This window comes from Melospiza melodia, chromosome 4 (assembly GCF_035770615.1).
Source record: "Melospiza melodia melodia isolate bMelMel2 chromosome 4, bMelMel2.pri, whole genome shotgun sequence".
Lineage (NCBI taxonomy): Eukaryota > Metazoa > Chordata > Aves > Passeriformes > Passerellidae > Melospiza > Melospiza melodia.
The window spans coordinates 61,591,481-61,615,408 of record NC_086197.1 but is presented as its reverse complement, the minus strand read 5'-3'; the positions used below and the strand labels follow the sequence as shown (position 1 = coordinate 61,615,408).

The window sequence follows — 23,928 nt, the reverse complement described above, 5'->3', positions numbered from 1 at the left end:
GCTTTTACCTGGGCAATGCCATTAAAGAAACACATAAATTTGAAATGCTAGGGTACTCATTCACATGGAAAGGGAATGGAAGTATGGATGATTTTTGCAACTCAAATCAATGATACTCTGCTATCTTTCTTTATTAGATGGAGATATGAGACATCTCATCTAACTGTAAACACCCACACTGTAGATATCTCCTTTGACCAAATTATGCTAGTCCTTTTATAGTCAATGGAAAGAGCTGCCCTATCTTAGCCATTTCCTTTCAGATTAGAGAGATTGCGCCCTCTGAGTGCCTGTTTCTCCCTCTTAGCTCTAAAGGCTGTTTAGCCTACAAGCTCAGATGGGGAGGTTTGCATTGTAGATATTTGTCCTTTTCCCTAGTGTCAGATCTGTAAGGATTGAAGAAAATGCACAGTCTGAAAGACCTCACAATGTATAAATTGCTCCTTCTGTGCATGCCAGGCTTGGACCAGAGCTGAGTCACAGCTTCTGAGTTTGAGGCAAAATGAAAATTTTGCAGTGGGAAGGACAGTCAGAGCAGGGTCTGCAGCACAAGAAGGAACAGGGCAAAGTTGGAAAATTTAGAGGACTTGGCTTAATCCTCACAGCTCTCACCCCACGCTCTGACACCTCCCTTGGCTGCAGCCCTCTGGCACAGGGAATCCAGTTCTGAGCCCGTGCCCTTTCTGACACCTCTGCTGATTGCTGCTCCTGGTGTCCCTGACATGAGCCAGCTTCGACCTGAGACAAGAAGAGGAACACCTGCTTCCAGACCAGGTGTTCTCAGGGATAACTCCTGTTTCTTCGTTCATCTGTCCAGCTGCAGGTTTTGTCTGCCACTTGCTTGAAAGACTGTGATAAGCAGCAATTAGTAGAAGGTAGCACAAGCAGGCATCTGCCTCCCTTAGGAATGAAGGCAACAAAATGTTGTGAAGGAATTTGCTTCCCTTAGAAACTTAATTCTATTTAAAGACCTTCTTGTCATTTCAATAACTAATCTCAGGAGGAGGGATGAGGCTTGAGGGTTATGGGAACAGTTAATTCCTGACTGCCACTTACTCCTTTTGAAGAGTAAATCCTTCATGGTTCTCTCTTCCTCAATCTCTCTTTCACTCTCTCAAAGATGCCTAAATCTAATATAATAGTGAATATTAAGGACTATATAATTTTTTAGAGGTCATGTTAAACCTCACAAAACCAATGCAGGAGAGAAATTATTATTAATTTGTATGACCATGACCAAAAAACCACTATGGGAATGTTTGTGAGAATTAAATTATAGGTCAAATTCACAGAAGAGTCTCAGAGGTGACAGAAAAGCCCAAAATACTTGTTTAAATAGTTAAAGAATTATGTCTACTTTTCTAGTCTGTAAATCTTTACATTTTGCAGTTTTTTTTTATTTTAAAGACATTTTTTTATTCAAAGAAAACAGATTCCACAAATAAGGACATAAACATATTTGTGTTCTGAGCCGGTCTGAACCAATCTTTTTCATGAAACCTAAAAGGCCATTATTCATAAAATTGTACTTAGAAAAACTGGAGGCAGATGAGAGAAACACTTTTCCCCCAGGCTCCTTGGAGACCAGTGAAGCTGCTAGTAGCTTGTTTTAATGCAGAACTGGAAAAGGGCTCTGCCTACCCACACAGCGTAGCTGTATTTATCTGAAAGTCTTCCTATTATTTGCCTTGGATACAATTAATTATTTTGTACCTAAGGTGTTGCGTGGCATACCATTACATCACATTAGCCTTGTGCTTGACATCAGACTGATGCAATGTGATACATTAGGAGTTCTACCAGGGCTGTTTTAATTAGGCAAGGTATTTCATTCACTTAGTGAATATTTGCTTTGAGTTGCCTGTACAAGGCCATAAAATACAAGCACCTCAGTGCTCCCAGCTAAATGTCAGATGGGGTATCCTACACTCTGCTGATTAATTATATAATACTTAGATCATTTAGCTAATCTGTTGAATGCATATCACACAGTTAATGAAAGACTTCAAAGCTGCAGGCAGACTTAAGAAATGAATCATCGAGTACAGCACAGTCTTCATTACTCATTGCAGAACTGCAGCATTCGTAGTTACTGAGTTTGAGCTGGGAGAGGTGCAAATGGCAGGGTTACCCTGCCAAACTCTGCTTATTCTTTCTTTTCTGCCTGTTTGAGGAGTCACAAGCAGTAGGGTGGATAGATACTCTGGCTGCTTTTCAGAAGGGCAGAGATTGATCCCTGAGGCACTGATGGGGAAGGGGATTCATCAGTATTGTTCCATTTTATAGAGTGCTGCAGCACCCATGAACCAGGCTCTTCTGCATTGCTGCCCTGGGCAAAATTTTAGGGCAGTATAGGAAAATAGTAATGCCTGCCCAAGCCAGCCTAGAACCTGTGGACACCTGTGAGATTTGTTTTTTGTGTTTTTTTTTTTTTTGTTTTTTTTTTTGTTTTTTTTCCCCACATGGATGTACAATGATTAGCAAACACAGACTGAAAAGTCAAGACATTGTCATCATCATCATCACCTATTGTCACGGCTAGAGTAGCTCATTCCATTTTCAGAATGGGTTTTTTTTCCAGCCTATTAGCAGCAATTAAAGGTATCAGTTTATCAGCTGACTTCTAAAAGGACCACGAGTTTTTTTTTTCCATAACTCTGGGGGGTGGAGTTTATTCGGTTTCTCTGAGATGGTGGAGGAGAAAAGCTTTTTTTTTTTTTTCAGGAAAATATCTGGGACCATGGAATGGAAATGGAAGCTTCATTGAACAACAGCTCATTGATGTTTTGTGATCTGGCCCATTAGGTCTGGTCTGGAAACCTTAAGCTTGTAGCAAAGATATTTTGTGAAGGCTTGGGTGAAATGCAAATTAGAAATGGTAAGGAAGAAAGGCATATGGGTTGGGAGGGCAAAAATAAAATCTGTTTAGTTACTGTGATTTAGCTGATCAGGCAACTCCTCACTCACAGATTGCCTGTGGAAAGAAATTATGTGAATGGTGTGAGGTACTATCACAAAGAAATCAAAGCCAATAGAAATAGAAACTCTCCTCGGGATACACCTAGGAGGCCTCAGAGGGACATCCATCCCCACATCTCTCACATCGCTGTTCTGCACCATTATCGGTGCTCAGTAGCACTGGGGGTCATCCTGCCCCGGTCTCCCTTTGTGGGAGGACTTGTGAATTCTCTGCCTATCTGACTCACCCGAAGGAAGCTGGAATAGCTAACAATCACCTACTCCTGTTTTTTAAAATTGCCTCTGGCTGAAGGAGATTAAGCAGTATGTGAGCTACCTCTCTGTCCGCTAACCCTCCAAGGGGGGAGTGGAAACAAACATGGGGGGTGAGAGTGCCCTATCCACTCCAGACACTTTCTGAGTTAATTCCGTTGGGGTATGGGGGCTATACAGCAAAATACAGCACAAATCTCCTCCCCCTGTTACAAAAATTCCTGTATGTGGTCAGAACAGAGTTTTTTATCACATCTGAAAGATAACACCTCCAGGAGAGCATCTTAGGAGAGCAATCTAGTACTGAGTCAGAGGGAAGAGAATGAGTCACTGCAGCACTTACATTTTTCTTGGAAGTTTCTCACTGAAGCACTGCCCCAGTCTGACACTGTTTAGTAGATGACATCAGAGAGACGGGAGTTTATGTTAAATTCAGAATGGATAAAGGCTAGGATCCCAGGAAAGTGTTTTTAAAAGAGTGGCTAATTTTTTGTGGGGCAGTTAAAGAGCACTTAATTGGGGGTGTATTCATCATGCACTTACTGTAAAACCAGAGTAAACAACAGCAAGAAAAAAATCAGAAGGGAAGATTAACCAGAAATCTTAGGCTGTGAAATAGGATAGATACAGCATGTGTCACATTGCAGACTGTTCTTTCCTTTAGCAATGGCACACAAAGTGAACTCATTATAATTGAATTGTATTTGGCTAGGAAAAGTGCCTTTTTTTTTTTTTTAATCTTACTTTGCAGGTACCTGATTTTTGCAGTAAAGCTGCATTGCAATCCTGTGAAGGATCCCCTCAACAACAGCAAGACATCAATGGCAATGCCAGGATGTCATTGTGGAGTGGTGCTCTGGTGATTATCAGTGAATTGACAATGATTAGTGACTCACTGTTGCTCATTCTTAATCCAGCCCACTCCACCACTGCTTGTACTGCCTTGTGGGAAGCAAATCTAAGCACATGCAGAGGAAGAAGCTTCAGTGTTATTTTGCTGGCAGCCTTCTAGAAACCTCCTTTGCACTGCAAATGCTTGTTTGCTGCCCACGGAGTTTGCCATTCGGCTAGAGATTTTCTTCCAGCCCTACAGGGACTTCAGAGGGTAGACATTGTATATTACTGCCAAATGGTAAAAAAGATAAAAATTATTTAAACCAGTGAAGCATGAGATGCACATGTGTGTATTGTGAAGGAAGATAGCACATGTTGTGAATGAAAAATTTGCTGGCAAGAATCACTGCTGTCAATCTCCTGAGGAATCTCCCTGTGCTGAAGAGATCAGCTCCTGTGGACCACGGTGGTACCCACCTCAGCATCCTTAAGAAAGGACCCAAACGCAGAAAGGTTCATATAAGCTTCTTTTCTCCTGCTTCAGGCTTGAAGACACATGACATGTAGACAACTGTAGATGGGCAGAAGTTCTGTTTGCTCTGCCTCCTAGTTTTCTTCTTTACTTCTAGTAAAACTCAGATGAGGTTGAAGGGTAATGTGGGTGCTGCCTGGCTCATGTGCCTTGAGTCATCCCAGCCAGATGTGTCAGAACAGCTTGTAGGCCAAACATCCCCTCACCAGACATCACAATTGTATGACACCAAGAAAGGAGAGTAGAAGGGCAGCTGAGAAACTGAGGAAGTTCAGCTTCAGAAGGGCTTTTAACAGCCTGAGCTGGAAAAGCTGGAAATGAACCTGCCACTGGAAATATCTGATATTAGCTGCATCTGTTTCAGTTCTCTTAAAATTCTATGAAAGCTGTCCCTCTCCTAGTATTGCCTTCTGCCTCTGTTGTGCCAACATATTTCCTTCATGAAGCTGTCCAATAAAACCTGAGCTTCCTTTATGATTAAGTACTAAAGTGCAAGCAAATAGAGGCCCAATGTATTTTCAACAGGCAATACTTCAAAAGATATAGAGAAGAAGAAGCTGCCTATGCAAATGGCTGTCTTTTTGGTATAGGCTTCATATTTAAAGCAACATTTCTCAGAAATCATACTGAAGGCAAAAACATGCTCAGTAGCTATATGTTCAACAGCATTGTTTCTGGAAAGAAAAAACATTTCTCATACTTGAATGAATTTATAAAACAAGGCAAAGTGGTTTACAATCACTTTGAGAAAAAAGTGGTAGGTGTGCTACAGGGTCTCTAGGCTTTGACTTTGCTCTTCATGCCAAACATATTTTGTCACATTTGCTCTCATTGCTTTGAGCTGTTTCCTGGCAAATTGAGCAAGTTCTGCTTACTGCAGCTATGCATCTTGAACAAACATGAATTTGTTTATATATACAGTTTTGACGGATGGAATGAAAGCTGGCATTTCAAGGCACATTTCAAGAGTTTGCATCCATGGTTCTTGGCAGACTGGTACATCCTGAAAAAAAAATTCTTTCTGCCTCAATGATATGAAAAACCTCAGCTATAATAAATGGGCAGCCACAGGTAAAGTGGCATCCACACAGCTGCCTGCCAGACACACTAGGCAGGTGTCCAGGCACAGAATCATAGGATGGTTTGGGTTGGAAGGGACCTTAAGGATCACCTAGTTCCAACTGCTCTGCCATGGGCAGGAATGCTGTCCACAAGTGCAGATTGCTCAAGGCCCCACTCAACTTAGCTTCCAGGGATGGGGCATCCAAAATTTCTCTGTGCTACACGTTCCAGTGCCTTACCATCTTCACAGTTGAGAATTTCTTCCTAATATCTAATCTAAACCTGTCCCCGTTCAGTGTAAATCCATTTCCCTTTGACTTGTTGCTACATGCTCTTGTCAAATCTCCTTCTCTGGCCTCCTAGTAGGTCCCCTTCAGGTGCTGTAATGCTGCTATGAGGTTATCTTGGAGCCTTTTCCTTTCCAGACCAAATAACCCCTGTTCCAGGAGTTGGAACCCCAATTTTCTCAACCTGTTTTCATAGAAGAGGTTCTCAGCCCTCTGATTATCTTCATGGCCCTGCTCAGGACTTGCTCCAACAGGTTGACATCTTTCTTATGTTGGAGCCACCAGAGCTGGATGCAGTACTCCAAGCAGGCACTCATGGGAGCAAAGTAGAAAGGGAAAAACACCTCCCTCAACCTCCTGGTCACACTTCTTTTACTGCCAGGCCAGGACATGGTTGGCTTTCTGGGCTGCAAGTGCACATTGACAGCTCATGCTGAGCTTGTCATCGATGCACCAACACCCACAAGTTCTTCTTCTCCTCAGGGCTGCTCTCAATCCATTCTCTGCCCAGCCTGTATTTATGTTTGGGATTGCTCCAACTCACATGCAGAGCTTGCACTTGACCTTGCTGAATTTCATAGGTGTGCATCTACTGAACAGGTCAGCGTGTCTGCTTCTGCTCCGTGATGCCTGCAGCTGGTCAGCAGCCACAGGCCAGGCTGAGCAGCAGTGGCACAGAGTGTTGGAGTGGGATGGAGGCCTTGGCTTTGTGGTGTATAAATGGAACAGTGCAGATCACGCTGAGATCTTGTGTGGAGCGTGAGGTGAGGCGTGCCTGCCGGAGGTGGCCATGGCTTACCACCACCACCACCACTTCTCTGTGCCCTTCCTCAGCAGCCACAGCAGCTGAGAAACCTCAGCCTCAGCCTCAGACATAACTCCAGGCAGCCCCAACGAGTGTCCCAAGGACACGTGCTCTGCCGTGCTCCTCACGCTTGTTGGACCAGGCTCTCCCCCTGCTGCAGCTGAAACCAAGGGACAAAACGCCCATGGAAACTAATGGGAACATGGGCAAGCCCACTTCCCATATGGTGCCTGTCAACCACGTGCTTAGGAAACATCTGATATATTTTTATTCAGATCATGTGCTCAGTATAATGACTGAGATTTGTTAAGTCCTGAGACTGTAGACCTTAAGTAATTCCCAAGTTTTGTACAAATATCCATCTTTGTTCTTTTGTGAGAGGATCACATGCCGGCATGAGAACTCATATGATTTTGGGTGCAACTTAGAGAAGCCATCTAATTTAAGGTATACTTAAGTGCTCCACAGCAAACTCTGCAACTCCGTTAGGGCAGTATTTCTTTACACAAACCTGAAGTGGAAGTAGCTTGGGTTTTTTGATGAATAATTGAGAAATACTGAGGCTGAATCTTATAATTTTTTACACTTCTGTGGGTTTTTTATAGCTATAGAATATCTACCACCATGGCAGCTTAGTAATTGTGAAGCTATAATGCTATCAATCACTTTTGTTGCAAAATGAATTATATTGTTCATAATATTTATTTATTGATAATGTTTGAAACATGAACAGGAAAAGTTTTATACAAAATTTTAGCTGAGACCATAACCTTTGCAGTTAAAATATTTCTTGCAATAAAGCTGCTATAACATAAAATCATTGGAATGATATTAGATCGTGGTATCTCTTCTTCACCGATTAATATCTTGTTAGGTGGATCATTTAAGTTTAAACAGGTCCCTGAACTTTGGGTAGATAACCAAAATGTTAATATGACATTATAGTGGACAGGATTTATCTGTTAAGAAACACACGTACTGTTTTATGTCCCCTTGACTTTGAGAAAATGTATCACATTATAACTGAAATTGTTCAGAGTACAATGGAGCATAAAAGAAAAATGATTCTGAATGAGGCACAGGCACAAGTTGACTTTCATGCTTCCTAAGGACAGAGGCTCAAGGAAAATGTGCATCATTTTTGTTGGTTTGCTTTTACCTTCTGGAATCATCTGGAAGTCCCCCACTCACGGATTGCACTTGAGCGGACTAGATGCAAATAGTATATGGCTTAAGAAAGATGCAAAAAACAAAGGTACATTCCCAAAACTTATTTATGTTATAATAAATTGCTGACAGTGTCACCAAAGCAGAGATCATGTGTTTTCTTATCTTAACAGTATAATTAAGGAAAATTTTTCCCATTTTACTGTTTCATAATTGTTATAATATATCAATTGTATTTTGACAGTAGGTTTGTGAGCAATAAATGGTTGGTGAAGGAAAAGAACAGAACTGCACAGCAGCTATATTTATAGGAAGCCAGAATTAATTTAATATGATTTATTCTATTCAGGATAAAAATTAATATCTAACTGAAACAGCTAAGAACCTATCTTGAGTGGACAAAAATCTTCATTTATTCCACTGCACCCACAGTGATTTCCCACTCTGCTGCCTAAAGCTCATTCTTCACAGTTAATAATAAACATCATTGACTAAATGATGACTGCAGTTCCCCTGCTAGAATCACAAGCGATCACTTATGTTCCAGTCAGTGCTGCTCTTCCAGAGTGCACTCTGCATTACCAGACTCTCTGCTTGATCACCGGCTTCAGTCACCATCAAACTCACTTAAAGTAAAGATGTAAACATTTTCCCAGTAGCTGTGGAACACCTAATAAACTTGAGTGTTATCCTTGCTCTTCAGTTAGTCACTGCCTATTTACCGTAAGGAAAAAAGGGACTTTGACCTCTAGAATAGAATTTCAGGGACGATCTCATCCAGAACATCTGAAAAATGTGTCACCTCAAGCCACTAACCAATTTAACCTTTACTGTGTTTCATACCTAACAGGGAAAACAATTCCCTCTATTTGTGTCCTAAGGGTATTGGAGAGATATGATATAATTTACAGTGTATTCTGGTAGATAAGGTTTCATTTTCATCTTTGGCATTTGAAGATGCTAAGTCCAGTGACACTGTATAAAAATGACACTCTCTTCTAATTTGGTAATGCAAAAGGTGAATGGTGATGAACTTCTGAAAGTAGTTAACTCATCTACCATTAGTAGAAAATACTGGCTTGACTTCTTAATAAATAGGTGGTTGAGTTAAGTCCTGGAGTATTAATCAAAATAGTTGTTAGGATCTGAGAAAATCTAAAGGTTATTTGAAAGACTTGTGCTTTGTCTTTTTTTCCCCCAAAATGCATTGGAGAAACTTGTATGTTAATCCTCCAACAGTATAAAATGCCTGTGTATCCTGACATACCATTTGAAGCACTTCTTGGACCTATGGTTGGAAGGCATCCATTTTAAAAGTTAATGTTAATAAAGGCTTGGTTATGAGTGAGTGAAAAACATGCCTGATTTGCAACCCATTATATCTCCTTAATCTAGACAACTTGTGTCCTGTGCACATATCACTGAGAAGGTACCTCCTTCCTTGATCATTCTCTACTCTCTTGTAATCTAAGAAATAGTTTACCATAGAGACAACAAGCTTTCCATGATAAATGCAATAGGAAAATGTTTAAATTCCAAATCTATTTGCCTTTCTGGCGATGCCAGGCACACACCAGCCGTGCAGCATGATACAGTGTCATGCCATGCAGCAGAATGGGAGTCACTCATGGCAGCCTTGGGGTGGTCCTGTAAGGCCTTGAGCAGAGCCCTGAGAGGCTGTGCCTACCTTCCTGCATGAAGCCTAAGCACCAGAAATACTGGATGTTATGTTTCTGTCTCAAGTAATTAATTAATGAAGGCAGAAATAATTAATGATGAATGTAACAGAAGTACAGTGTAGGTACTGAGGTTAACAAGTTTATCTTATTTCTCACCATCCATTATCTGTACATCTCTGTTATTATTTGCCTAATCAAGAATTAGGCAAGTATAATCCAAAGCCTATGACTCCTGCAATATTCCAGTTACATTTTTGGCAAAGTGAAAGATGTGTGGTAAGTCATCAAAGTGATTGCTGAAGCAAGAGTGTTGCAGGTAGCACCAAAAAATCCATTCCCCAGGAATAATTTTGTCTTCAGGACTCCCCATTATAAAGTGGGAATACTGTATAAAGAACAGAAAAATAATTATGTATTTATAATTCAATCTGGATGCTGATGCTATTCTTGTCAAAGTGAATGCGAAAAAATCCATTTCATAGGTAGAGTTCAGCATGACTTCAGTTTCTGTTCAAGTGTTGGTAGAAGGTGCTTGGGATACCTTAGGAAAAAATTACCAACTCAGTGAACCAGGTTCAGAACCTGGAGGAAAAGAAATCATTCTTACTTCCACTTTAAAAAAAACTTAAAGAAAACAAAATCTTTCCTGTTATTAAAAACAAATTTGCCAAGAGCATCTGGACTTTCCAAATGTTTAGCATGTGGATGACTCACCAGCTTTATGCTAAGATATTATGCTGTTATTTCAAAACTGAAATACCAGCTTTGACATTTTTACATGTTGTACAGAGATCCATAGTTTTTCGCCTTATTCTATATTATTTCAGCCTTTAAAAATCTAGAAAGAATCTTGGATTAAATGTGATGCTGATTTTGAATCTCTTATAAAATGATTTTTCTCTGACAAATGATTTGTTAGAGGAATTGTATTTTTGAAAGCCTTTATTTTTCTTGCTTGGCCAGACTCTCATTTTAGATGAATTACACCTGTTGCAGAAACTGAAATTAAAGAAGTTTTCTATTGAGCTCAGGACTTAGAATGAACCAAAGGCTTTACTGAGCAGGGTGAATTAAGATGGTCTTTCTAGAACTTCTCTGATCATTGGGCCTTGCTAGAAGGCAATTCAAAATGCAGCTCTTCCACCACTGGCCAACAAATCTTAACTGCCCAGTTACATAATTTTTATACAGGGTAGAGGAAAGGAAAGATTAAAAATATCTTTTTATGTATGTGTGTGCGTACATATATACACATACAGACATACATATATATATTTTTATATATATATGTGTGTGTGTATGTATCTATATATTTTGTAATTTCTGAGACCTTTCACCAATATGAGTAGTTTATAGCAGATCTGGGACTTTGATTTCTGATGCCTGTACAAAAAGCAAAGTAAAATGCTCTCCTTAAAGTATTCAGGTCTGCAGGGCTTCATTTTGGCTTCTGTGACTGAGTTTAATTTTTGTGCATAAGGAATTATATGTGCTCAAAAAAATAAATATATACACTAAACCCCTCAGTTTGGTCATGCAAATCAAATTGGAGTAAAATAAACTAGGAGTCTTCTTGAATGGCTAGTACCAGGGAGATGAAGGTAACCTAAGCCAAGGAAGGGAAACTGCATTGCTGAGACACATGTATTGCTCGTGATTTTTGTTACAATGAAGCATGGAGTTTCATACCAAACAAATGAAAAGCTTTGTCCTCAGAGCTTTCCAGATCTTCAGATAAGAGTGATCTTTTTTGGCTAGTGTAATAGAAAGAGCAAGGCTGACCTATCTTCTGCATAGGGGATCTTTAGGTTAACTCAGACTGACAAGATGATCTCAGGATGAAGAAGGAAATGGGTATACTAAACTTCTCTATCTTCCTGGTTTAGTGCTCAGGTTGTGCTATAAAATGTGTGTATATTTACAAAATTCAGAGAATGATTTTTAATGTATGGAGACCTACATGACAAATACAGGAATTCAGGTCTCTGTGTACATAAAATAAGAAATTTTGAAATTGCTCTGGACTGTTTTTCATTATAAATTTGAGTCCTTCTTTAGCTACATAGGCCTGTTAATTTTACATTTTCCCGAATTCTCTCCAAAAAGAAGAAATGGCTACTTTTTACCATAGCTGTATTTATACCTAGTTCAGATTTCAAATTATTTCTATTTCTTTTATTAAGAGCCATGATTGTACCAGCAAGATCCAAGAGTACAGAGCCTATCTAGCAACTGTCATATTATATTTTTTGTCCTGTTCCCAGAAGTTGTTCTCAACATAGGCACTGAAACACAGGTGTCTACAGGTCTGAATAAAAGAGGTATAGGTTGGAGAAGAGACCAAAGTCCTCTGCACCAGAAGAAGACTGCACCATTTTGGCAGTGTCCTATCAAAGTAAACTAGAACTATTTAGCTAAATTTTAATGTCCTAACTGGCCTGGACATGCAGATATAATAATTCCAACTTTATATTCTCCCTGTCTGTGGCTATTGCTATTTTCCTGTGGCTCTGTAAATGTTGTGGTTTAAGCCCAGCTGGCAACTGATTCCCAAACAGCCACTCACTTACTGTGCTCCACACAGTATGTGGGGATGGTGGAGAGAACTGGGAGGGAAAATGTGAGAAAACCTGTGGATTGAGGTAAAGGTAGTTTAATGAGACAGAAGAGGAAGAAGATAATATTATTGATAAAATTACTAATAATAGTAATATACAAAACTAGTGATGCACGATTCAAGCTCTCCCCGCCTGCTGAGCTGCCAGTTCCCAAGCAGCAGTGGCCCCCAGCCAGCTTTCCCCCATGTGCATGGTGAGCATGATGCCACAGGCCATGGAATATCCCTCTGGCCAGTTTGGGTCACCTGCCCTGGCCACGTCCCCTCCAGATTCTGTGCCCCTCCAGCCTTCTCACTGGCAGGGCATGACAAGCTGAGAAGTCTTTGACTTACTCTGAACTCTGCTTGGGAACAAAATAAGCATGCTAAATCCAAATCACCCCACTATACTAGCTTTATCTCTATTCCAAACAAAACCATGGCAGTAAATAACATAATTGGGTATGTGAGGGACAACTGTCCCTTTTCTGGGGAGCAGATTGCCTTTCTTGAGCCCTGAAAATCCCTTTGCCTTCCCTGCTTCTATGCCTGCTATCCATTGCATGCCATTAGGTATACAGTTCCCTCTCAGTAGCTAATGAGACTTAAATAAACATACTGAGAGACGAACATGGCCTCTGGAGTTTAATAAATGATGCTGATTCTGGTTTCAATTACACTGGTGTAAATCTGGAACATCACCACTGCTTACAGTTGAATTAGTCTAGATTTATATCACAGCTGAATTTAGTCCATAGATTTCATTTTTTTTAACCCAATGGAATTTTATCACTGTGATTTAGGCCTTTTAAAATGCTAAATATAAAGATAATTCAATAGATCAGGTTCTGTACCTAATTTTTTTTCCATATCTCTTTGAACACTGGAGTTCTATTTATATTTTTATGTTTTTAAGCTTTACTCTTCCAATAATCAAGCAACTGATAACTGATAGCATTGCATATTATAATTAGAATATAATTTTTTCCTTAGCCCTTTGATTCTGCCCTTGAATTTTTGTACTTTTGGCTACAAGTAATGCACAGCCAAAGTTTTTAAGCACAATTTGACATCCTGTTCAGGATTAAAATAAAGTGATTTGATGGATGGAAAAAGCATAATGCATCTTAAACTAGTCAAAAGAACAAAGTACTGTTTTGTTCTAAAAAGCAAGTAGTGCCATCCATTCTATCTATTCTATAACACATCACCAGTGTTATAATGAATAATGTGTTCAGAATCTGCCAAAAATCAAAGGTGAGTCAATAGAAAAAAGTTGAGATGGGAGATGCAGCCAGTGAGCTCACAGGCAACACAGACCTTTGAGTGCAGGAACTTTTTACTACAGTCTTCCCTTATGGTATAAATGAGTAGCCTTCTTTTAAGTTCTTCTTACCTCAGACAGACTGTGAGTAGCCATAATTATACATAATTATATAAATTATAAGGAGGCAAATTTCTATGCATTCTAATTCTAAGATATAAATGCTAAACCTTCATGAAAAATCATGATTTTAATCTTGTTTGAAGCTGATTCAGCTCAGAAATGTTAGAATTTGGTGAAAAGGGGGAATATAAATTGACCTAGTAAAGGTTTTAGTGAGCAGGAATCTTGGATTGTAGGATTCTTGAGAACATAAAACATGAAGGAAACCTAAACTGACTGGGTTAAATGCGATTGCCAGTCTTGATGAAGCCATGATCTTCAGCAATGCTGAGGACAGGAATCCATAGATCTCATAATAGTTACCCATATCTTCTTGTTATAATAAGAAAATGTGTGTAGGAAGGGGGAGGGGGAAGAAGATATAAAAACCTGTGCAACAGAAGCCATTTAAAAGGCAAGATTTGCCAACTATCGTTACCATAGTTACCTTGCATTATAATTATAGGAGAAAGATCTGTGGTGGACTTATTTAACTATGTGTGGGATGTATTGGTGATTGGATGATGACCCTTGTTCTCTGAAATAAAGATGAGACATAGCCTCTCCCAGTGCATCAGGCTAATGGAAATGAAATATCATACTCATTAAGAACATCAACCTGTCAGTGCAATAATTAACAATTATGTTTATTTCAAGATAGCTGGTCACATATCCTGGAGATGCAGAATTGAAAGTTTCTTAAAAACAGGAAAAAGAAGATTAGCTGAGTGCTTTCGTGTTAATTTTCAAACCCACTGAGTCAGGATGCATGCTTCTAGACAGCTGATACACACTATTGAAGAATTAAAGTACACTGACAAGTCTAGATTAACTATGAGAATTGGAGTCTGCTTGTTAAAGCTGTAGATGTAAGACACTGGTTCTTTGCTCTTCCTGTTTGTAAACTGATCATTCCTGAGACATGCATGGTCTCTTTCTATACCTCACCACTTTGTGGTGTTTGTTTGTTGTTTGGTTTTTTAGTTTGTTTGGTTGGCTGTTGTTGTTGTTTTTGCTAATTTTGGAAAAAGAGATAATTGAGTGTTTTTCAGAACAAACGTAACAGCATAGGAGAGCACGCATTCTCCAGCTGCTTTACCTTTTCATACTGGCCCAGATCTGGCTGAAGGCTTAGAAGACGCAGAAATTCTGGCATTGCCATACCATATGGCATTGGAACTCTTCTTTGGATCCTTATGGCTGGTACACCTATGGAACAGCTGCTTATTATTTGCCTTTGCCTTGATTATTGTTCTACCATTTGTCCTGGAGACAGTGAAATACAGGACTGCACAAGGCAAAGGTACATGCTAACTCACGTGCCTAGGAACTGCTACTAGAAGAATCCCAAAGAAGCAAACATTTTGAACTTAAAAATGTGCAGTGTCAAGTCTTTAACCTTCACAATTGGCTTCCTCCTCAAGATGACCTTTTTTTTCCCTTTTCCTCATACATACCATTATGAAAACCCAACAGCTGAACAAAACATAAAATCAGTACTTAGTTGAAAGAGGGATTGTTTTGTAGCCTGGTGGATTTTGAGTCACAGCTGCATTGGCCTTTTCAGATGCTTAGATATGTTTGTCGTGGTCAATCAACTGATCTTGCTGTAAGGTGGCTAATTTGGGACCTGCTAACATTATCATCATGACAGCCCAAGCTAGCTGCCCTTGTATTTGTCTGCTTCTGGGGCATATTTTGCAGCCTCCTTTGGGCTGGTGGCTGCCTCTTCTACTGCTGAGATTAGGACCTGAAATAAAATTTAAAATTACACTAGGTATGTCTGCAAGGGTTGGAATGCACTCTTGCAAATGTAAATATAAAACACTCTTGTTGTCCCATGTTATGATTCATGCTTAACTTTCTATTAGTTCGGCATTTTCTATGGCAACATTGCTACTTTTTTTTTTTTTTTTTTTTTAGATATCTTTGTTTCTCACAATTATTTAATGAGAAAAATCAGCCTGCCTAATCTCTTGTTTTTCTAGCATGGTTATTGCTATTTTTATCACCCAAATCATGGCATACTGTGAAAAAAAACAAAACACTCTAGCAGTGCTCACTATGGAGAGAAAAACTAGTTTACATAAGGTATCCATAGGGCTATCTAGGTCATTGAACACTTACCACTCCCTGCTTGATTGGTTTTTAGACCCTCATCATGGCTCCAGGGGAGGAGCTATCACAGCATCAACAGTTCTGCCACCTCCCTCTTCAGAGTTTCTCTTCTATTCTGTTTATTCTAGCCTGGTTTCCAAATTTTATTTAGCTCTACATTAAAGATGCCCTGAAATATGAAAAAAATCCCCATTGTGAAATATTTTGCTTTTGTTCACTAAATTTTTACATGGCAAAAAAAATCTGGGCACACTTAATCCATTTTGCATCTGTTATTTGTTTTCTGCTCTACCACTGACACAGAGATATCAATTAGATTGATGTTTGGGGATATCTTTTAGATTGTTATAGTTTTAGGACATATTTTTAAGTTAGTGTAAATTGGAGTAACTTTTGATTGTGCTGGGCTGTGGCCAGACAAGATGTATTGATAGTCTGACCTGTAATTTGCATGTTCTCCGTGTACTGAACATTCACTCACCCTACACCTCGAATGAAATACAGAAGTGGGAAGGAAGCAGTCTGGCATTTGTCTTACTGTGCAAAACAATTCTTATTCTACTCACATACTGCTATGTCAAAGAAACCAGTAAATCTGTTTCAGGTCAACATTTTAATCTTTTTTTCTTTGTGATGAAGGCATAAAGGTCTAATATTTCATGGCAGTGAAAAAATATATTGATGGAAATTATTTTTATGGTTCTCATAATGCCTCATTAGTCTCCATAACATGATAAAGCAATTCAGAGAAGGAATCTATGGCACCCTCACTGTACTTCCCAATTTCTATCCTTTCTTTATGGGCTGACATTATTTCCTGGAGATATTAACTAAGAACTGGAAAGACCAAATTATTCCATATTTGCTGCATGACCATGGAGTTTACAGAATCTCTGAAGTCACTTGATACTATTTCTGCACTCTACTGCAAATCTTAACAGCCTGAATATGTACAAAAATATCTGTTAGTTAATTTTCAGTGGGGGAGGCTGTAGCTTTTTACTGATGCTCCACATTCATGAATGACTAAATTCGAGTCTGATAAGCCTTTTGTCCAGGTGATCAGCCATGTTAGAGGGTGGGGGGAACATTTAGTCCTTCATTTTTGGTAGCCTCCATTTTACTCAACAGAAGTGGTAAGTATCACAGATTATTCTGTGCTAAGTGTAAGGCTGTTAAGATGTAACTGCAGAACTGTCTTCATTTTGAAGTGGGTTTTCCTTTTTTATCCATAGCAGTAGTGCAGTAATGAACATGAATAATTTATTATTGCTGTAAAACCAGATGCTAAACTGTTGCACAAGCAAATAGTTTGCTTATGCAAGGGAGATAATAGGGCCTTAAACTCATTTTGCACATATTAATATTGCCTGCATATCCACAATGTACCTTGCTGATACAATTCTGGTCAAAAACCTCACATTGAAAAGAAATCAGCCTCACTGAGTTCTCTGATCTGAGACATCAGATTATTTATTTATTTATTTATTTACTTATTTCAGAATCTCTTAAAAATGCATGTTCAGGCTTTAACCCAGCAAATCCATACTGGGTGAGAAAAGCATAGTAGATCATCGGTCTACTCTATGGGAATTATTATTGAACAGAATTTGCAAGCCTAGAGTCTTAAATTTGAAACCTCTCTGTGGGCATGAAAATGTCCATTTGCAGTTGTCCAAGGAGAGAGAGTTCAGTGAGGTGAGCCTATGTCAAACATTCAGCACCTTGAATCTCAATAAGATTTGAATCCTTTTACACTTTCTGTCTTGTATTTTACTCCTCCATCTGCAGTTTTGAATATTCAAGCACAAGCTGAGAGAGGGAGTACATTATTTTGGGCTACTGGTATTTAGTTTGAAGTTGTCAATCAGCCTGCAGTCAGTGTACAGTGAAGAATAAACACTGCCACAATCTGAAAAAAGCCACTCATTACTGTTGATGCAAAATTAATTTATACAAAATAATCCCAAATTAAATGTTAATAGTTCTCAGATTGTGTATTAAATTTTGGTTCATGTTGACTTCCTCACAGGGTTCTGCAGTAGTGTAAGCAGAATCACACGTGGTGCTTCAGTAAAAATTACTTCCCACAAACTCACTTTTCTGACAGTTTCCTCAAGGTCAGTAGCAATTTGCCTGCGGTGAATTTAAAAAATGCAATTTTATTTTGCTTTGTCTGCATCCTTCACACAATTGGATTTAGGCTTAACACTCCAAAGCTGCTACTCATATGAAACAGGAACATCTGCACATGCTCAGTCTCTTGTCAACAAAATAAACTCAACCTTCAGAAATTGCTCAAAGAAAACTGTAAAAATTCACACATATCCAGTAGCTCTTACGGTATCATCAGCTCTGGAAGAAATAGAAGAAAATTTATAGATTACTTCTAAATAAATTAAAATTTCCCAAAGAACGGGAGATATGAAGATGCTTATACAAAAACTTAGGAATTAAATTTTCAAAGCAGTGTCATTGTCAAGTTGTGGAGAATTGGGTAACATATTGCCTTCTCTATTTGAACAAGGGAAGGTGATTTTTCAGAAGGTTAGATGTCACAGTGACTTCAGCTAAGCTGATGGCTGAAGTTTGGCCTGAAGATTGTTGGTCTGGTGCCATGTTGATGTGGTGGCCACCTGTTTGGTTTTTTGGCACTGTGATGGAATTGCTTATAAGAAGCCGTGCTGAACTGTAGAGAGGTAAGTGGAATGCTTTAAAACTGGAAAATACTAGATTATCAAGATAGAAAAAATTCTATAAAAAGTATTTCTTTTGAGAAAAGGGTTTGCTAAGAGGGCAACTCATATCCAGTGTGAAAGAGAAAAGGTAAATACAGAACTCTATAAATACAAACATCTGTAAATACAGATGCCTCTCAGGGTGCTGTAAGATCTCTTTTAGCTGGCTGCTGTTCTGAGGAATCCTGGATCTTGAATACACCATACACTGGGTATTTTCTGGCTTGTTCTTTAAAACTAGCTGGATTATATTTTTTATGCTAATTTAGGAGAAAACAATAATGAAAATATTTTTTCCCCCAGTTCTTAATGGTTGTTGATGCTGCTGTTCATTAGTTCTCTGGTTTGTACCTGCTTAAAATTATGATTCAAGCAGTTTTTAAAAGATAATTAACATATATTTGTTTGATGTCTGTTAGCTGTACGTGACACAGAACATTCTTATGCATCTGTTTGAATATGTAATATTTCTTCTTTCAAATATAAGATTAATTTTGCAGTGCCAGTAAAGCAAATTATTCTACTATAATTAGTAGAAATCAGACAAAGATGTAATATCAATCTGAAAACTTCAAGCAGGTCTTTTGAGGGCAATGATTGGTGAAAAATGCACAGTCTGATGTTCATCATCCTTGTTATGGAAGATAGTACTTCTAGCTAGGCAGTGAGCTCTGCCGGAAGCAAACCCCCTGAAACCTAAACTTTGTGCACAAGAGAAGTCATTGCTAAGGATAAAGGTAGAGCATCACTGTCATTACAGGTGTTACGGAGGGGTGGTCTCTTGGTTTATGTTGCCATAGTGTGAAACTGGAAATTCTGCTTTCAGAGATTGTTCCATGAAGGTTAATTTCTTATACAAATCACTTTCTTGTTGAATTGAATTATTATTGGGTATGTGCCCAAGTTAAGATTGCGTTTGGGCAGGTTTAGCTCCTTGCAGAACTTTCTGTGAACATGTTTTGATAAGGAATCCACTTATCTCTAGTTAGTCAGACTCATGTTCTTGTCCTACCATCCATAAACAAAACAACTGAAGAGTGAAACAGCTGTAGACCTAATGTCGAGGTTTTACTTTGACTAGCCTGTAAGATTTTAATTTTTCAGCTTTTCAATATAATTTTAAATGGTGACAAGAGAACGTTTGTGTGAGTTTGATATTAAGGTAGATACATGCTGTTTCTAGTCGTGTAACATTGCCTTCAGAAAACAGTCCTTATGTTTTCACTGAATGTCTTCTGGACTTCCAAAATGAACCAACATAATTTGATCCTGCAGAACTGCTTGCTATGTGAATCTTGTGTTGGCTTCACTTCAATACTTTGATATGCATTGAAATCACAAGGCACTTATAGCTCCAAACTACCATCAACTAAATTATGTATCAGAGTAATCATACTAAATCAACAAGGCTCTGTTGATACAAATATAAAAGCACCTTAAATACTGAACACAATCCCTTTACATTACCTTAGAGTTCATCTCACAATTTTTGGTTTACTTTTGTCTTCTGCAGTGTGGTGATTCTAAGCTGCTCTGTTCATTGTTGAACCATTTTGAGCAGCACCCTGCTTCTCAGTACTAAGTTGTGTGAAAGAAATAAAGGGATGTAATCCTTTTCAGCCTTGCCTCTTGACAGACCTATACTACAGGGAAAGATCAATGTTGTCCACATTTTTGAAGTCGCTAATCTTTACATAACTTTCTGTACTTTGAAGGAAAGGATCATTCCCATTTCTACTTGCATTTTAAAATTATCTTCTCACTAAGGTTATAGTACTTTACTGTTAGGCTTTGACCTGCTAAATAGCCATAAACTTTGGTACTGTAAAGTGCAGCTTCAACATTGCTGATAATAAGAGGTGAAAAATATGTCCATTCCATGTTTGCAAATACAGTCTCTTATAAAGCAATAGGAACTGCCTGTACATACTGGATAGAGAAATTTGTCCTGAATCAAAATCAATGTATATAAAAAAATATCTGTGAGTACAGGTCTTTCAGAAAATGTTGACTCCGATGCAACAATTTACATAGAGGTCAGGAAAGCAGTGACTATTTGCTGTCAACATTTGCTACTCTATGTGAAATGAGAGAGTAAGTCCTGCCAGTTATGTTTCCTGACTAATCCCATGCCTGCTCAGCTGCGGGAGTGTAGAATGTGCCTGAATAATGACATATTTCCCATGCTCAAAATCAAGCAGGTGGTTTAGTACCTTGATGAGTCAGGTGTCATAACAGAAAGCACTATAACTCTTAAGGCTTGTTGGCATGCCTACAGGTAGGCTCAGCCAAGAGGACAAAAAAGGAAAGGTCTTCTCAGTCCAGGAAGCTCGTTGGCAGCATAATGTGGGAGCTTACCCTGTCACTGCCTATGCTGTGCCGGAAGATTAATGGTTATTTTATTCTGACTGCCTTCAAGTAGGAAACTGTGCTACAGCTTCTTAAAGAATGGTCAAACGTTTGTGTGTGCATATCTGTACAAATGTTCAATTATATATAAAATGCATGCACACATGTACACGGCACACAGATACAGACTCTCATAAGTGACTCTGCTCCTAAGGGGATTCACAAGAAAATGAACAAAAGTCTCACCAGTTTTTCTCTGCACCTTACAGCTATCACCTCTCAAACAACATTTTTCCTTTTTTTTTTTTTTGGATAATATTTTTTCATTGCATAGTGAATAAAACTAATTGAGACCAGCTAACAACAAAGTAGAAATATTAAGAATTGTTAACCTTGTGTCTAACCAGATGTTTTTCAAGATATTTATTGTTATGAATTTTCTTCATGAGAAAGTGCTGTACAAAGTATATCTGAAAAATTCCTATAGTTAAAAGGAAGTGAAAAATATTTATTTTATAATTTCTAAGGACTGAGTTTTCAATGACTGTTTTGTTTATATGTCTCAAAGCACACACATAGACAAGAATTTAAAGTTCTTTCCCAAGGTCTTCAAAACCAAGAGTTTATTCTTCCTTTTGAAAGCAGAGGCCTTATTCACAGCTCAGAGGAAGAGTAAACCAGATAGCACTCTCTGGGAGAAATCAGTTACCATGATTTTGTGGTTGAGCTGGCTAATCACACGCATGAGAAAAGAGAGAGGCTCGTGGTAAGAGTTACACATTGTCTGGCTGCTGTGCCCTAGGTAAGGCTTCAGGGGCATCAGCAGACGCTGGATCATCCACAGCCAAATGCCTCTAGCCAAACAAGGGGATGAAATGGTCCTTTTGTAATTTTCTTTGCTCTGAACACAATTGAGGACTCATATACTAGATTCTCATGTCCAGAATGAAGCTCTCGCTTGTATTGCAGCATGATTTTCTTCGGGTGCCCCACCACCTGTCAGTGCCTGGTTGGTTAGCTGCCAAAGGCCCCTTATAACAGCCTGGAAAGGTGAATTGAGAAACAGAGCTTCATGTTTGTAGTTGTGACATGGCAGAAAGTATTGTCTTAAAAAGTCCCACTGCCTAGGGTGGAGCAACCACTGGGTCTTAGAGGGAAAATCCTTAGCTGTTCTCTAATGGCCACAGAGATTGCAGGTTCACAAGGGTAGTGAATTGCCTTAATGTAAGTAATGCATTCCTAAAGCATACACAGAGAGTCAAATGTCATGGTACACCCATTTGATGTGTTTTATGTTGTACCTATGGTGACTAATGAGTTTTGTATTATTATGCCAATAAATAATTTGAATAATAAGTAATGTATTTTGATGACTCAATGACCTCAGTCTTAATGATTCTATGATTCTATTCTGAATTAACTGAAAAATGCATTACTTATGGAATAAGCTAACATTGGCAATCATGGTTAGCCTGTTGGGTGTTCAGCTGAGAAACTCAGAAAAATACTCATTCACTGAAAATGTGAACAGGCAGACTGTCCTCTCTGAAAATGGAGCGGCTCTGAGATGCTCCACCTTAGGCAGGCAGAAATCTAGATGTCCCAGGAAGTTAGATACTTTGCAGTTTAAGTTTGTTTGGGTTTTGTTTTCTTTTTTTCACATGAGGCACAGGGAGAAGCCAATTTGCAAAACAGACCATTGCTCTTTCAATGTTTCGTGAAACAACCTTCCAGTATGAACTATACCTGGGATCACCATACAGGATCACTAAGTACATGCCTGGAGTCTAATAGCAGAAGGCAGTAAGTTCACTCCAAATTCTCAAGAATTTGAAACAAAGTACTCTACCTTCTCCTCTGTGTTTTTATCTTCCTAATTGACCTTTATGTTTTAAAATATTTAATACCTATCTAAATTTAATTTATCCTGCAACAAATAAGACTGTAAGAAAAAGAAACTCATATTTGTACTATTACACTAATAGGCTTAATAACAATAATCCACTAACATCTGCAATCATAAAATAAAAACTTCATTATCATTTCAATACAGTTAATACAAAACCTCAGGTTCGCAAGTACACCAGCTGTGTCCTGGTGCTCAACAACACAAAACAGCAATTCATGCAAAATTACCAGTCTTTGTTACTGACTCTTTTTCCTGGCTCCAGTCCCAAAATATTCCTACTGTTCAGGTCTTTTGTTTCCTCTCACTGGAAGCCTTTTATTTTCTAGGAGAATATAAAAGATCATCTCCAAGAACGACTTCAGTAGCCTTCTCACCTCCAGTATCATGCCTCTAGCTCTTTCTTCCTCACAGTCAAGAGACAAGTGTTTGGCTAAAGGTCTCCACTGATTTGAACAAAGTGCTTCTTTGTGCAGTGCTGCTGGCATTGCTCTAGACATGCCCATAATATTCTCCAGAACCTCTAATCACCTTGGAAATATAGAGGATTGGGAAAAAAATATTCATTTAACAATTATATTTTCTGGCATTCGGTTAAGGATGGAAAATGCTCAGAAGAGCAAATAACCAGTATCTAATGCTTGTCTTTGAACTGGTGTTTAGCTGGAAACTTGTGGCCTTAATCATAGGCAAGGCCTCAACGTATTGGGCAGGGTGCATGGCTTTCTAGGAAAAGTTCCTCAGAACGAGTTTCCTACTTAAAGACATTACAAAGGCAAAAGACTAAGAGGAGATAGGCTCAGGATTAAATACATTTGTCCTGGATTTGAGCCAGTAATTCCAAACTAGTCCCATTGCACGGGACCTACCAGTTCAATCACTAGAAGCATCTTTCCAGCATGCACTGTAAACCTGTCCTAGAGAGGTGACAATGATTGGTGAGCTCACGGTACTGAAATATCATTCATGTCCCTCTCAAATAGCTTTTCATCTCTGCCAAGTAGGCAGCCAGAGTAAGGACAGTTTATGTTTCAGACTGCTGGGTTACCCTAGCATTTCCTCTCCATCTCACTCAGTTGGCTGAGGCAATTGTGTGTTTGCAAACTGAGATAATGTGTGTCTTCCTAGCAGTTCTTTTGGGAGGGGAGGATGGGCAAAGGAAGTAAAAATGTTTGCCTGTCAGGTGTCTGCATCTATT

The 23,928-nt window shown here is 38.8% G+C and overlaps 1 long non-coding RNA gene across 2 annotated transcripts in view; it reads left to right on the top strand.

The window, feature by feature from the left end:
- LOC134417567 (uncharacterized) overlaps positions 1–23,928 on the top strand; it is a 55,114-nt gene that overhangs the window by 23,770 nt on the left and 7,416 nt on the right. The window contains exons 4-5 of one of the 2 annotated variants that reach the window (XR_010027592.1): positions 2,725–2,878; positions 3,983–4,578. This is a non-coding gene — a long non-coding RNA (uncharacterized LOC134417567). Of the gene's footprint in view, positions 1–2,724; positions 2,879–3,982; positions 7,569–23,928 lie in introns of those variants that run through there. The other variant, XR_010027591.1, reaches the window with a different exon arrangement.